Consider the following 15,751-nt stretch of genomic DNA (forward strand, 5'->3'; position numbering starts at 1 on the left):
GTCAGAGGGGCCACCACCTTTGTGGAGAGGGAGCACATGGGCAGCCTTCCAGGCCTTAGGGATAGCACCCAAAATAATTGTCTGATTGTCATGTCCTGACCATAGTAAGTTGTTATTTTCTATGTTGGTTTTGTTTGGTATGATCTCTAATTAGAGGCAGTTGGTTGTCATTGTCTCTAATTGGAGGTCATATTTAAGCTGAGGTTTGTCCCACCTGTTTTTGTGGGTGATTATCTTTTGAGTAGTGTTTATTTCTCTCTGCGTCACGGTTTGTTGTTTTTGTTATTCAAGTTATTTGTGTATTGCTACGTTTCACGGAATAAATAAATATGTGGAACTACAACCATGCTGCACTTTGGTCCGATCCTTTAGACAACCGTGACACTGATTAAAATATGTGTCAATGATTCCACAATTAGGGGAGCAGAAAGCTGCAGTAAGAAAGATGTTAGACCCTGACACAACTTGATGAAGCAGGGAGGGAGATTAATTTCCACGCTACAGTGCATTAACTGTTTTCCAAAATTTTGACGGCTCACCAGCAGTCTAAAAACATATATATAACCGTAACATGCAACAATTTAAAGATTTTACTGAGTTACAGTTCATATAAGGAAATCAGTGAATTTAAATCAGTTCATTAGGCGCTAATCTGTGGATTTCACATTACTGGGAATACAGATATACAACTGTTTAAAAAAAAAGTAGGAGCGTGGACCAGAAAACCAGTCGGTATCTGGTGTGACCACCATTTGCCTCATGCAGCGCAACAAATTTCCTTCGCATAGAGTTGATAAGGCTGTTGATTGTGGCCTGTGGAATGTTGTCCCACTCCTCTTCAATGGCTGTGCGAAGTTGCTGAATATTGACAGGAACTGGAACAAGCTGTCGTACACGTCTATCCAGTGCATCCCAAACATGCTCAATGGGTGACATGTCTGGTGAGTATGTAGGCCATGGAAGAACTGCGACACTTTCAGCTTCCAGGAATGGGGCTGTGCATTATCATGCTGAAACATGAGGTGATGTCAGCGGATGGATGGTACTACAATGGGCCTCAGGATCTCATCACGGGATCTCTGTCCATTCAACATTGATCAAATGCAATTGTGTTCATTGTCCATGGCTTATGCCTGCCCATACCATAACCCCACCACCATCATGGGGCACTCTGTTCACAACTTTGAAATCAGCAAACTGCTCGCCCATACAACGTCATACACGTGGTCTGCGGTTGTGATGCCGGTTGGACGCACTGCCAAATTCTCTAAAATGACGTTGAAGGTGGCTCATGGTAGAGAAATTAACATTCAATAATCTGGCAACAGCTCTGGTGGACATTCCTGCAGTCAGCATTTCAATTGCACGCTCCCTCAAAACTTGAGATAGCGGCATTGTGTTGTGGCAAAACTGCACATTTTAGTGGCCTTTTATTGTCCACAGCACAAGATGCACCTGTGTAATGATCATTCTGTTTAATGAGCTTCTTGATATGCCACACCTGTCAGGTGGATGGATTATCTTGACAAAGGAGAAATGCTCACTAACAGGGATGTAAACAAATTCGTGCACAAAATGTTAGAGAAATAAGCTTTATGTGCGTATGGAACATTTATGGGATCTTTTATTTCAGCTCATGAAACATGGAACTAACACTTTACATGTTGCGTCTATATTTTTGTTCAGTGTATTTCTCAATTGCCTGAAAAGCTGCCAATCAACTACAATCCGTTCTTCTATTTTTGGCCAAGGCCTGATTCATCATCATAACAAGATCTGAAAGTTCTATAGAGAACCAAGGATTTGTTAACATTTTTACTGCAAGGCATTTAACACTAGAACATCTGGGCCTCAAGGGACCCTCCTTTCTGACCACAACATTCTAACAGTGTAATTAATTCATTTCATATATGCTAGGGCAAAAAAAAGAATCACTTGGTTTTAGGTAACATGTATATAGCCTCGTTATTGTTATGTCATTTTCATGTGTTACTTTTTGATTTGATTAGATTTTTTTACTTAGAAAATATTTTCTTAACTCTATTTCTTGAACTGCATTGTTGGTTAAGAGCTTATAAGTGGCGCAGTGGTCTAAGGCACCGCATCTCAGTGCTAGAGGCGTCAGTACAGACCCTGGTTCAATTGCAGGCTGTATCACAACCGGCCGTGATTGGGAGTCCCATAGGGCGGTGCACAATTGGACCAGTGTCGTCCGGGTTAGGGTTTGTCCGGGGTAAGCCATCAATGTAAATAAGAATTTGTTCTTAACTGACTTGCCTAGTTAAATAAAAGTTAAATAAATACAAAAATGTGACAAATAACATTTGATTTGACATTAGAATATGTAAAAAAATAAAAATAATAACACAATAGCATTTTTATTAGTTTATGTTACTGTAGGCTATATGTAAAAACAAAAAATTAATGTGTTCAACAAATTGTTCATTGTGGAGTGCAGTAACAGCTTCTTTTTATAACAAAAAAAAATACCCAGATGATAATCAGATGATGAAAACATCAGTAGTCCAAACATCATTGAAAGTGCCAAGTGGGTGGTTATGGCGTTGAACTGAGCGGAAGTGGTTTTACTGTTCTCTTGATCATTTCGGCTAAACTTCTTTTAAATTATTTTAATCTCTTATTTTAAATCCTTGTAACACAAACAGTATTTTCTTGGACAATTTCAGGCGCATCTACATCCATTATGAATTGACTTAAACATAGTTCTCCTAAAACAAGAAGAACATCTCGCATCAACAACGTGGTCCAGGCTAGGCCAGTTAGCCCTGCTAATTCAGCCAGCTCTACTAACCCAGTTAGCCCTGCATGCTCCTGACACCACGAGTCCGACATGACTACCAACGATGTCGACGGCTTAAACCAGAACCAAGGGGCTTTGGAAGCAATCTCTGCCATGAGGGCCGACTTTTCCACCAAAGTCAAAGGTGTCCTAACGAGGATTAGTGAGGTTAAATGTGACCTTCAAGCCTACTTGAGAGATGGCTTCCCGAGGCATTGGGGCCGGACAACTTTCCGGACCCCCTGTACATTGAAAGAGCCCATCGGCTTCCGGCTCCTACTGGCCCGAGAAACCACCCCTCTCCTCGAGTCCTTATCATGAAGTTTCTCAACTTTCAAGACAAAGTCAGAGTGATGTGGAAAGCCAGGGCTAAGGGAAAGGTGATGTACGGGGACCAAGAGATAATGTTCTTCCCTGACCTTACCGCAGACCTGCACCAAAAAAAGAAAAGGCTATGACGGGGTCAAACGCCAGCTCATGTCCCTCAACATTGCCTATGGAATTGCCTTCCCAGCTAAACTATGTCTGACTTACAATGGACGGTCACACAAGTTTGAATCTCCCTCTCAAGCCGAGGCGTTCATCCGTGGCATACAATGTGAATCTTCTTCCTAGTCATGTTTCCTCTGTGAAGTTTAGCACCATTCTGGAGTACGGAGAATTAAACCACCTTGGATTATGTGACTGTTGGCAAGCTAACGAACATTAGCTAATTTACTAGCTGCTACTGTGGTACAGCTAGCATAACAGTAAAGTGAATAATATGGTGAGCTAGCCCACTCAAAGTTTCCTTATATTATTTGTAGCCTGTATGTGCACATCAGTTAGCTCAGTTTCTTCTATATGACAGGCGAGATAGCTGTTCACTGAACGTTGATGTCATGTTTAAGTTTATTTTTGTTATGCTGATAATTCTCTTCCATTGGATTACATAAAATACTGTAAAATGCCAGCGAAGATGTTTAGCTCCATGTCAACGGACTTGAAATGACTAACGTTACCTCACTTATTTAGCCAGTGAACCAGCCTTTAGATAGCGGGGCCTTATTCATTCATCCTGCACCACCGAGTAGCATCCGGAGGACTTTATATGAAGACTTAAGTTTCGATCATATCCTTGGGCTAAAATGATTGACACTCACGTGCAAGCCTGACATCAACATTATGTGCAAAGGGACTTTGGGTAACGACGTAGCACATATTCAATGGTATCTCTTTTTCTCACGTATCCTGTTTTTTGGGTTTATAAACTTTAAGCTATAAAATCAAAGAGAGTCGCACACTCTATGTATAAACTCCCAGTAATTTATTGGTTAAACCACCAACGTGTCGGCATCAATGTGCCTTCTTCAGGGTAATGTCATGAATGCTTGAACCAGGTTCTGTAGACAAAACAGTGCAATTAGTGCAACCAATGACAATAGTGAGGGGTGTGTCTTAATTATTAGGTTGATTACAATTAATTGAGTGGAACTGTTAAAAGACAATAGTTTACAGCATATTGAATATATTAGGCTATTGTTATCATTAGTATTAGCATAAGATTAGCATCAACATACATTATTGTTTAATTACATTTCACATATATATTTCATTGTTTCTAATTTCATAATTGTTTTGTTACATGGAATCTTTTGGTTCAACCATAATGCATAATAAGCATCATTTTTATTTTATTTTAACTTTATTTAACTAGGCATGTCATCAACAGGGGGAACATATTGGGTGTACATGGATAAGCTGTAGAAAGAATATATTCACTTATAAAACTTGTTCATAGAAAATATAATTGTTCATAAGGGCCTGAGATGTCAATATTCAGATCACTAGGGGTCAATGTTTTTAAATAGGATATCCAGTAAGCCTCCCTCTGTAGTAGTAGGTTCTCGATGTTACCTCCTCTCCTTGGTAGAGCAACATGCTCAATGCCTGTGTATTTGAGGGAGGAGATGGGATGGTGAGCTGCTACTGGATAGTCAGTGTTCTTACACCTGATTGAGCTGCGGTGTTCAGCTATGCAGTGTTTTAATTGTATTTTTGTTTATCCTATGTAGGCTTTCCCACATGAACAGGTGATGAGATAGATTACTCCCTTTGTCTTGCATGAGATGATACCCCTGACAGGGATTTTTCAACCTGTATGCGGGTGTCTGAAGCAGGATGTTTTTGTAGTGCTATTGCACTGTGCGCATGAGCCACATTTGTAGTTCCCATTTGGAATGGGTGTCAAGAGAGTCTGAGTGGGCTCAGGGGGAAGGTCAAATCTCACTAAGCTATCCCCAATATTGCAACCACAGTTATAGACCACCAGTGGGGGTTATTTGAAGAGGTGTGCAATTTGTTTGTCTGAATGCAGAATATGCCAGTGCTTTTTCAGGATTGTATTCATTTTCTCTGAACACTTTGTGTACTTAGTGCAAAAGACTGATGCATTGTTTTTCTTCTTTGGTTTAGTTTTCAGCAATTCCTCTCTTGGTTTTTGAGATATTTTCCTCATTGCAACATCAAGAGTTTTTTGGATTTGTAGCCTCTCATTTTTAATTTATCTGTCATTTTCTTAGCATTGCTATCAAAATCTGATTGGTGGCCACAGATTAGCTTGACCCTGTATAACTGGCTATATGGTAGACCATTCTTGAGGATGCATACTATCTCCACATAGCAGGGTCTTGCGGTCTGTGGGCTTTGTGTATAAGTCTGTATGTAATGCATCATTCTCTTTCAGGATCCGTAAGTCCAGGTAGTTTATTTTTCTCTCATCAGTCTGCATGGTGAATTTAAGATATTCAGAGATCTCGTTTAGCAGAGTTTGGAGTTAATTTAGTTCCTGCTTGTCACGCCCTGACCATAGAGAGCCTTTTATTCTCTATGTTGGTTAGGTCGGGGTGTGACTAGGGTAGGTAGTCTAGGTTGTTTTATTTCTATGTTGGCCTGGTATGGTCCCCAATCAGAGGCAGCCGTTTATCATTGTCTCTGATTGGGGATCATATTTAGGCAGCCATTTCCCCACTGTGTTTTGTGGGATCTTGGTTTGCTTTTGTGTAGCTGCCTGTGAGCACTTCACTTGCTTCACGTTTCGTTTGTTCGTTTATTGTTTTGTATTTGCTGAAGTTTCACTTTATAATAAAGATGTGGAACGCTACATACGCTGCGCCTTAGTCCAGTTCTTACGACGATCGTGACAGAAGATCCCATCACAACAGGACCAAGCAGCGTGCCCAGGAGGAGAGAGTATCCTGGACTTGGGAAGAGATTTTGGATGGGAAGGGATCCTACACTTGGGAGGAAATCCTGGCAGGTCAGGATCGCCTTCCTTAGCGGCAGATGCAAGGAGAGAAGGGAGGACAGCGACGACGCCGGGGTTCGCGGCCACAAGGAAAGCCCAAAGGACAGCCCCCCCCCCAAAAAAATGTTGGGGGGGACACACGGGGTGGTCGGCGGAGCCGAGGAGCGAACCAGAGCCAATCTGGGAGAAGAGGGAGAGTGTACGGAGAGAGTCAGAGACCGTCAATGAGTTGATGGAGAAATTGGAGGAGAGAGAAATGAGAGAGTTGTTGTGTTGGTGTATGATGCACGACATTCACCCCAAAGGAGCGTGTTATCTGTTTGATGCCACCTGAGTCAGCTCTCCGTACTCGCCCTGAGGAGAGTGCTAGCAGTCTGGTAAAAACTGTGCCGGCTCCACGCACCAGGTCTCCAGTATGCCTCCACAGCCCTGTAAGTCCTGTGCCAGCTCTCCACACTTGCCTTGAGGAGCGTATCATTTGTCCGGTACCATGTGTGCCGGCTCTACGCACCAGGTCTCCAGTGCGCCTCCACAGCCCAGTACGTCCTGTGCCAGCTCCCTGCACTCACCGTGCGAAGTGTGTCATAGTTCCGGTACGATTTGTGCCGGCCCTACGCACCAGGTCTCCAGTGTGCCTCCACAGCCCAGTACGTCCTGTGCCAACTCCTCGCCCTGAAGAGCATGTCACCAGTCCGGTGCAACCTGTGCCGGTCCCATGCATCAGGCCTCCAGGGCGCCTCCCCAGTCCGGCATGTCCTGTGTCTGCTCCACGCACTAGGCCTCCAGTGCGCATCAACAGTCCAGAGCTTCCGGCGACGGTTCACAGTCCAGAGCTTCCGGCAACAGTTCACGGTCCGGAACCTCCTACGACGGTCCACAGTCTGGAACCTCCTACGACGGTCCACAGTCTGGAACCTCCTACGACGGTCCACAGTCCGGAACCTCCTACAACGGTCCACAGTCCGGAACCTCCTACGACGGTCCAAAGTCCGGAATCTCCTACGACACTCCATGGCAGGAGCCTTCCTCTGTGCCGGTGCCCAGTCCAGGCACGGCGTCCAGTCCCGCTCCAAGGCCGGAGCCTTCCTTTGCGCCGGTGCCCAGTCCAGGCACGGCGGCCAACTCAGCTCCATGGCCGGAGCCTTCCTTCACTCCACACCGGAGCCGCCACCGACGCTAGATGCCCACCCGGACCCTCCCCTATAGAGTCAGGTTTTGCGGCCGGAGTTCGCACCTTTGGGGGGGGTACTGTCATGCCCTCACCATAGAGAGCCTTTTATTCTCTATGTTGGTTAGGTCGGGGTGTGACTAGGGTGGGTAATCTAGGTTGTTTTATTTCTATGTTGGCCTGGTATGGTTCCCAATCAGAGGCAGCCATTTATCATTGTCTCTGATTGGGGATCATATTTAGGTAGACATTTCCCCACTGTGTTTGTGGGATCTTTGTTTGTTTTTGTGTAGTTGCCTGTGAGCACTTCACTTGCTTCACGTTTCGTTTGTTCGTTTATTGTTTTGTATTTGCTGAAGTTTCACTTTATAATAAAGATGTGGAACACTACGTACGCTGCACCTTGGTCCAGTTCTTACGACGATCGTGACACTGTTATTTGTTGCCTAGACTTTACAGCAAATGACACTCTTGAGAAAAAACAATACACTAATATTGCAGTTAGCCATGACAGCCTTTATAATAGAGTGTCTTAAAGTAGAAATAGAATGAAACAAACAGGCATTCTATTTTTGCTCTATTATAGTGGCCACTATAGCAGACATCGATCAAGTGCACAAGGCTACATGTGTGCAAAAATAATGTTTACTGAGTAAAACATTTTATAATCCCCCCTCACTGACACACAAGTGTTACTGTCAAATTCAACACAACAAAAGCAATATCTTTGGGCTACACTGCACATTATTACATTGTACACTTTCTGCCTGTGGACATCTGTTCTACAATGTGCCAGCAGAGCATGATACTGTTTGTTGGCATAATTGATCTCTTTCAGGCAGAGAGTACACCTAGCATACCCCTTTTCATCCAATGTATTGAAAAAGTGAGAAAGAGGGAGTGTGTGGTGTTCCTTTCACCTCTATAGAGTGGCATCCAGCTTAAGCCAGGCCCATCTCCAGCTACAGTACACTTCATCCCTGAATCCACTTGTTTAACAAGCAATGACTCTTTTTCACCTAATTCTCTCATTCTGAAAATTAACCACATACTGTAGAGGGAAAACATTAATTAACAGATAGTGGTTAGTTCGTTAGCTAGATAACTAGTTAACATTTCACACATATTGCCAGGGTCCAGTAAGCAACTAACGCGTTATAACTTGTGGAACGGCAAGGAGTCGTATACCAGTTAATACTGCAGCGAATTGGTTAGGTTACTAATGTTAGCTCATCCGATGTTGTAATGTTAGCTAGCTAATGTTAGCTGTCTGACTTTATTAGCCAGCTAATTTTCATAAAGTCAATAATCTGATCAGATAAATTGGCTAATGTTGCTCAACATTTCTCTGGCTAGCTAATGGAGAATTCGATCCAGCTAGCAAGATTCTTAACCATGCTAACAATACTTGTTCCATAACACTTTCTCCCTCACATCAAACTTTCCAAATGCCAGTTGTTTTTCGGGTACAGCTCATGAAGTACGCATCATCACCTTCTCACCCCCGTCTCCGTGGTCAGGCTTCTCACCTAACGTTACCTCTTCGTTATCATTCAGGAGAAGCTCTGCTGTAAGTTAACTGGCAAGCTGCCTTTCCACTCTCCGCTGTCTTTCCAGAGCGCGCTAATGCTGTAACTAGCAAGTTGGTTCTCTCTTCAGTTGGTTCTCTCTTTAGTCACGTGCTGCGCTACATTCTGTTGTTATGTGAATGATTGGCTGAGCCTTGGATACAGCCAGTATTGCTCCAAAGCCCCCTCCCCTCCCAAACCTTTCTCATCGGATCTACACAAATCACATAGGTCACCTATTTTGGATTCAAAGCAGTGACTTTCGCCAAAAGGTGACTAGTTGCATCCCTGTAATATGTGTTATGGGAGAGGTCAAATGACGTTATTACATGGGAAAATGGTAGCTACTCATAAAGACAACTCTGATAGTAAGAGACTTCAGTGGATTCAAGATATGCAGGAAGATATTTCAGCAGAGGACTGGGGTATGATATGCTCTAGAGCTCAGATACAGACAATAAACACCCGCCTGAGATTGTTGCAATACAATTGTTCTGTTCTGTCATTTGTGTCTGGAAGTAGCTAGCAAGTTAGCTTGGGTGCTTGACTTCAGTTGTTAGTACAGAATGCTCGGATCAACCCTTAAAGAGATGGGTGGGGCTAAAGCTTAAGAGGGTGTGAACGAGGCTGAATGGGTGTCGACAAGGGAGAGCTCTACAGTAGTAGTACCAAAAGATTCAAAGAACATTTTCTCAAAAGTGAGTTTACAAGTTTATCAACTTTCAAAGCAAAATTACTTTCCCATTGTTGCTCAACTGTAGTATATGATATAACATTTTGTAGCTCTGAGTCTCTACTTTTATCCACTGTAAAAAAACATAATTTCAAATGTTGCTACATAAGACCGATTTGAGCCGGTCGGTCACATATATCAATCACCCCTGTGGATGATCCACAAATTTGACCCTAATATCTCAGACCTGTGTGTTACATGTAACACACATTTAGGCACCTTGTATCAATGTGCTGAGATACAAATGTTTTGGAGATCAGTCCTGCGCTATATCTCTGAGATTACCTCTAACCCAATACCACTAATCCCTAAACTTTGCATCCTAAATCTTTTCCCAGAGAATATCTCTTTACATACGAGAAGAAAATTGTTGACCTCTGTCTATTACAAGCTAGATGTTAAATTGCTCTCCACTGGAAGTATGTCAGTTCCCCCTCACTTGGTCATTGGTTAAAATAATTAACGTCAAGACTGGCTCTTAAAAAAATTGACTTATGTATTGAAAAAGAAAGCCCCAGAGTTTCATGATATCTCGGATCTGTTTTGTGAGTTTTAGCAAAACAGTGATATTGTAGAAGCTTTCGAATTGTAAATCTGTATATTCTCTATTTTTTAGGTGAATATTGGCTATAGTTGATGCGTAATCTGCATTATCTGCAAATGTATATTATACTTTTTATGTGTTTTTATTATTGAAAATGTGATGGCTTCATTTTTTTTTTTCTGTGATTTTATGTTCGTTATGTTTTTGTCTCTTTGGGTTGGGGGGGTATGTATGGTGGGAAAAGTATTTCTGAAATTGTTGATTGCCCTATTTGGAACTAATAAATATGTGTTTAAGAAAATTGAAATATCACATTTACATAAGATTTCAAACCCTTTACTCAGTACTTTGGAAGCAATTACAGTCTTGAGTCTTCTTGGGTACGCCTGTATTTGGGGAGTTTCTCCCATTCTTCTCTGCAAATCCTATCAAGCTCTGTCAGGTTGGAGGGGGAGCGTTGCAGCACATCTATTTTCAGGTCTCTCCAGAGATGTTCGATTGAGTTCAAGTACGGGCTCTGGCTGGGCCACTCAAGGACATTCAGAGACTTGTCCCAAAGCCACTCCTGCGGTTGTTCTCCTGTTGGAAGGTGAACCTTTGACCCAGCCTGAGGTCCTGAGTGCTCTGGAGCAGGTTTTCATCAAAGATCTCTCTGTACTTTCCCTCAATCCGGACTAGTCTCCCAGTCCCTGCTGCTGATAAGTGTCTTCCGTCTGGCCACTCTACCATAAAGGCCTGATTGGTGGAGTGCTGTAGAGTTGGTTGTCCTTCTGGAAGGTTCTCTCATCTCAACAGAGGAACTCTGGAGCTCTGTCAGACTGACCATCAGGTTCTTTTTCATCTCCCTGACCAAGGCCCTTCTCCCCCGATTGCTCAGTTTGGCCAGGCGGCCAGCTCTAAGAAGAGTCTTGGTGGTTCCAAACGTCTTCCATTTAAGAATGATGGAGGCCACTGTGTTCTTGGGGACCTTCAATGCTTCAGAATTGTTTTGGTACCCTTCCCCAGATCTGTGCCTTGACATAATCCTGTCTCGGAGCTTTACAGACAATTCCTTCGACCTCATGGCCTTCGACCTCATGACAACTGTGGGATCTTATATGGACAGGCATGTTTCTTTCCAAATCATGTTCAGTCAATTGAATTTACCACAGGTGTACTACAACCAACTTGTAGAAGCATCTCAAGGATGATCAATGGAAACAGGATGCACCTGAGCTCAATTTCAAGTCTCATAGCAAAGCGTCTGAATACTTATGTAAATAAGGTATTTCTGTTTTTTATTAAGAATAAATGTACAAATATTTCTAAACACCTGTTTTCGCTTTGTCATTATGTGGTATTGTGGATAGATTGATGAGGAAAACTATTAAATGAATCAATCTTAGAATAAGGCTCTACCATAACAAAATGTGGAAAAAGGGAAGGGGTCTGAAAACTTTCCGAATGCACTGTAAGTGTGATATGTGACTCGTTTCAGGAAACTAGGTGTATGTCGCACGTCACTACTTCACAGGAGAGGTATTTTATCAAAATGTGTTTTTTGGGGCAGAAATGTCTTCTAGAACATGCGCCTTAAAAACAAATTTGTATTCCATCCGTAAGTACAAATGAAAATGTTAAATTACGAGCCTAGTTGGTTTAGCCACATAAAAAGCCACTTTACAGCTAGCTTTACAGCTATCTCAGCTGGCTGAGATAATGGATGGCCTGGACATGCCGGGAGACGAGTTTGGATTGGTCTGCCATTTAGGATTCTTCTGTTTATAATGTGAGCTGCTCAGTTTGTGTTGATAGCCCTTTCTCCACGCCGTTTTTGAAAAATATATCGTTAGCCATTGAGAACTACAAAAATGTTACTACTTTTCTCAACAACATTGATGCCCTGAATTTAGCAGGCGCATTCGACAGATCGGTTGGAAAAAGTGATGGGCTACTTTCTGTACACACCACAGTCAGTGTGAACCGGAGTGACTTGACACAATGCTTCCCAAATAAGATGTAGCTACAAACAAAACGAGTTGAATAGTTCCAGTCTGCCATGAAACGTTCATCCAAATATACAGGTAAGAGTCTAGCTACATTTTCAGATACTATACGTTTCTAATTTTGTCAGAAAATAATTTCATTGGAAGTTAAAGTGTACAGTTCGCTAGCTAGCGAATGTTAGCTTGCTGGCTTGAGGTTTAAGAGGGTGTGAACGATGCTGAATGGGTGTAGACAAAGAAGAGCTTTCCAGTAGGTGTACCAAAATATTCAAGGTCCATTTTATCGAAAGTGGGGTTACAAGTTTATCAACTTTCAAAGCATAATTACTTTCCCATTGTTCCTCAACTGTAGCGTATGATATACCATGTTCTAGCTCTGAGTCTCTACTTTTATCCAAAGTAAAAAACACAATTTCAAATTTTGCTACATAAGACCGAATCAAGGTGGTCGGTCACATATGACAGTAGTCAAAGATAGTGGATTAATGTCAGCTTGTGCTTACATGGTGAGTACTTTGCTGATGTTGTTTTTTGCTTGAAATGTAGGGCCATTTTATTGCAGATCAATACTGTGAATGGCCTGCCCTGTTCTTCATCCACAATTGGTGATTACATTTTTATTTTATTTTACTTTATTTATAGATTTTCAGAACAACCCCAACCCCTCATTCCCCCATCCATCCATCCATCCATCCACCCGCCCATCCTCCCTCCAATCCATCCACCCCACCCAAGGCATCATACAAGGATAACACAGAAAAGTAAATAGGACAAAAATATAAACAGTACTAGAACTTTTATCAGGACCCATGCGCAGTGTACTTAATCTTTTCCAGAGGCAGAGATGACACAACCTCCTTAACCAATTTCATAAAGAAAGGCGGCTTTGCAGACTTCCAATGAAAGAGGACAAGGCGGTGAGCTAGCAGCGAGGCAAATGTGTGGTGAGGTAGCAGCGAGGCAGATGTGTGGTGTACGGGTTGGGGCTAATAGTTGTACTACAAATATGTGAGAATGCCTCAAAAATGGGGTCCCATAAGCCACTCAAAGATTGGCATGAGCAAAACATGTGTCCCACAGTTGCTGGACTATGGTGGCATTGCAAAACACCTGGGGTCAATATTTGGATATATTTTTGCCAATCTGTCATTTGAAAAACTGAACTGAATGAACCCATGCCTTCTGGAAAATGACGAGGTGTGGATACGCTTAATACTGTGTTGCCATGTATAATCGGGTAGCTCGCCACCCATGTCTTGCTCCCATGCAAATGTTGTATTTGTTCAGGAAGGCGGATTAATATTCTGAATTATGTCGTATTATCTGGAGACTGAGCCCTTCAGATGCGGCTTAAGCTCTAAGCACCTCTCGACTGGACACTGAGCTGGCTTGAGTGGAAATGAAGGGAAATGTTTTTTTAGCAAAGCTGCGAGTTTGCAGGTACCTAAAAAAGTGGGAATATTATGGTCAACCCTCAGTATCAAATGAGACTAATGTGTTATCAACAAATAGGTCATAAAAAAACACCATTCCATTCCTATACCAGAACTGGAATGCTACAGTGAGGGAAAAAAGTATTTGATCCTCTGCTGATTTTGTACATTTGCCCACTGACAAAGAAATGGTCATAATTTTAATGGTAGGTTTATTTGAACAGTGAGAGTGTCACGGCTGTCAAAAGTGCACCGTGTGTTTCGTTCCACATATTTATTTAATCCGTGAAACTATGCAAAACATCAAATAACTGAAATTTACAAAAACAACAAACCGTGACGCAGAGGAGAACCAAACACTACTCACAAATAATCACCCACAAAAACAGGTGGGACAAACATCAGTTTAAATATGACCTCCAATTAGAGACAACGACAACCAGCAGCCTCTAATTGGAGATCATACCAAACAAAACCAACATAGAAATACAAAACTAGAAACTGAACATAGAAATACAAAACATAGACAAACACCCCCTGTCACGCCCTGACCTACTCTACCATAGAAAATAACAACTACAGTGGGGGGAAAAAAGTATTTGATCCCCTGCTGATTTTGTACGTTTGCCCACTTTCAAAGAAATGATCAGTCTATAATTTCAATGGTAGGTTTATTTGAACAGTGAGAGACAGAATAACAACAAAAAAATCCAGAAAAACACATGTCAAAAATGTTATAAAATGATTTGCATTTTAATGAAGGAAATATGCTGTCTGTGAGTATAACAGAACTCATATGGCAGGCAAAACCTGAGAAAAATCCAAGCAGGAAGTGGAAAGTCTGAGAATTGTAGTTCTTCTTTTGATTCTCTATCAAAACTACAGTGTCTGTGGGGTGATGTTGCACTTCCTAAGGATTCCATTGGCTGTCAACAGCCTTCAGAAAGTGGTTTAAGCATTCTCCTGTCACTGGACAGATAATAGGAGCTCAGTTTCTCAGTGGTCTGCCTGGTGACTAAGAGATTGGATATGCATGTTCACGAGACCACGCTGTTTTTTCTTTTCCTCTTTGAATGAATACACTATTGTTCATTCATTCGGTTGGAATATTATCGCTATTTTACGAGAAAAATACCATAAAAATTGATTTTAAACAGCGTTTAACATGCTTCTAAGTACAGTAATGGAACATTTTGAATTTCTTTGTCTCGAAATGCGCTCGCGCGTTACCCTTTGGATAGTGACCTGAACACACAAACAAAACGGTGTTTGGACATAACTATGGATTATTTGGAACAAAAACAACATTTCTTGTGGAAGTAGCAGTCCTGGGAGTGCATTCTGACGAAGATCAGCAAAGGTAATACCATTTTTCTAATACTAATTCTGAGTTTAGTGTGCGCCAAAGTTGGCGGGTGTCAAAATAGCTAGCCATGATGGCTGAGCTATGTACTCAGAATATTGCAAAATGTGCTTTCGCCGAAAAGCTATTTTAAAATCTGACAGAGCGATTGCATAAAGGAGTTCTGTATCTATAATTCTTAAAATAATTTATGTATTTTGTCAACGTTTATGATGAGCAATTTAGTAAATTCACCGGAAGTTTTCGGTGGGGATATATTTTCTGAACATCACACGCCAATGTAAAAAGCAGTTTTTTGATATAAATATGAACTTGATTGAACAAAACATGCATGTATTGTATAACATAATGTCCTAGGAGTGTCATCTGATGAAGATCATCAAAGGTTAGTGCTTCATTTAGCTGTGTTTTGGGTTTCTGTGACATATATGTTTGCTTGGAAAATGGCTGTGTGATTATTTTGGGCTATGTACTCTCCTAACATAATCTAATGTTTTGCTTTCGCTGTAAAGCCTTTTTGAAATCGGACAATGTGGTTAGATTAACGAGAGTCTTATCTTTAAAATGGTGTAAAATAGTCGTATGTTTGAAAAATTGAAATTATTGCATTTTTTATGTTTTTGTATTTCGCGCCACGGTGACGTCCCACTAGCCCAGAGAGGTTAAACATGCCCACAGTATACTGGTAGGGTATCCTATTAAGGCATGGACATATAAAGCTCAGTGGCTAGTCTTAGGTAGCGACTAGACTAATTAGTACTGCGCCATCTAGGCTGTCCAGCCGCAGCTAGTTGGTAAAAGCTAATTTTGCCATGTCAACAAAATACTATATTGTCGTTGTGAAAACATGTCACCATATACATACCATCCT

General features: G+C 41.8%; 1 protein-coding gene across 4 annotated transcripts in view; it reads right to left on the reverse strand.

Moving 5' to 3' along the window:
• Positions 1-15,751, reverse strand: part of homer1b (homer scaffold protein 1b) — a 145,476-nt gene that overhangs the window by 39,720 nt on the left and 90,005 nt on the right. The gene's annotated exons all lie outside the window — the stretch shown is intronic.

The sequence above is a fragment of the Salmo trutta genome, chromosome 29 (genome assembly GCF_901001165.1).
Source record: "Salmo trutta chromosome 29, fSalTru1.1, whole genome shotgun sequence".
NCBI lineage: Eukaryota > Metazoa > Chordata > Actinopteri > Salmoniformes > Salmonidae > Salmo > Salmo trutta.